At 38.0% G+C, this 1,401-nt stretch overlaps 1 protein-coding gene across 1 annotated transcript in view; it reads right to left on the bottom strand.

The window, feature by feature from the left end:
• gabbr1a (gamma-aminobutyric acid (GABA) B receptor, 1a) overlaps positions 1 to 1,401 on the bottom strand; it is a gene marked incomplete in the record, with an annotated part of 47,376 nt that overhangs the window by 12,066 nt on the left and 33,909 nt on the right.

Genomic DNA, 1,401 nt, shown 5'->3' with positions numbered 1-1,401 from the left:
GGGGGGGGGGGGGGGGGCAGTGAGAGAGAGAGAGAGCAAAAGGGTGAGATGAGAAAGAGGAGAGATGAAGATCATTATAATTAGCAATACCTTTATTTAAGGGTATAGACTTGGTTTCAGAAGTGGGGGAGATGAAGTAAATAAATAAAAAATATAATCTATCAACCCTACTTTCTCAGTAAATAAAATATAATTTAACCTGTATTTTTAGTTACAGTTACACTTGCAATAAATCCATCTAGCACAAATTATGATGACAATGATTGTTGTGTTTTCCATAATATTAGTAGTATATAAAAAATATGTGTCTCTGTTGTACTGTTGCAGTAACCATATTTAAAATTGTGTTAGATTTCCTTGACAGAAATAACAATGTTGTATTTGCATTTTTACTCCAAAAAAACAGTATTTTTTTTTTTAGCTTTGAATAGAATCTGCAGGTATTCCTTTTAGGCTATGTACATCTCAACAACCTCTACTAGCAAGGTAGGGCAGCCTGTAAGTAGCCTGACAAAGCAAAACCCGAGGTTCACAAACCATTCGCTGCAACACTCACTGCAGCTTCTTAAGCTTATTGCTCTGAGTGCATGGTAATAACTGGAGGTGACTGAGATGTAAATGTCAACATTTTTATTATCTCCTCTCTTTTATTTGGACTATGTTGGCTGGACAGAATAAGCTGAAAGTAGCTCTTGTAAGAAAACCAACATGAAACTGTAACTGTGGAAATTCACCCCATGTATTAAACTACAACAAACACAGAAAAAACTAAAAGAATATATATTTGTAGGTACTCCAAGATAGATAGATAGATAGATCACGATAGAGCACCATACCGATAAACCCGATAGAATTAACCGATTCACGATAGCGGATAAGATAGGATCACGATAGATACCGCGCCGCCCCCCGCGCCTCTGCGCGTCCGATTAACAGCAGATCACGATAATAGCATAAGACTGATCAAGATACGGATAACGGATAAGAATAGTACACCAGGTAGATAGATAAAAGTTTGAGGAGATGGAAGAGAACAGAAACTATCCAGAGTAGAAGGTCAGAGGCTGGCACCCAGCGAATCATAGCTGTGGCACCGAATACTAAAATACATTCAAATACTTAATGAATTATGTCAGCGTTTACTCTTTCATCATCTTTCAACTACTAAAAGTACGTGATCAAAATCCTGAAATGACTGATTGGTTTTCAGGTGTCTGCTTGCCACAGGCAGGAACATCAAGACTGTCAGGGCTGCACAACACCTGAAAGTAGGTTTGCTTAAAGTAGGTACACAATTTCACACTTGGTTAGGGCTTTACTCAAACTGGCAGCTGTAACTGCAAAGTGCAATATGTGTGGCAAACAATAACCGCAGAGTGCAGTAACACCATATAAATAAAA

Source organism: Morone saxatilis, unplaced genomic scaffold (genome assembly GCF_004916995.1).
Source record: "Morone saxatilis isolate NCDOM2014 unplaced genomic scaffold, NCSU_SB_2.0 Contig24, whole genome shotgun sequence".
NCBI classification, from domain to species: domain Eukaryota; kingdom Metazoa; phylum Chordata; class Actinopteri; family Moronidae; genus Morone; species Morone saxatilis.
This window is presented reverse-complemented; position numbering and strand designations above follow the sequence as displayed.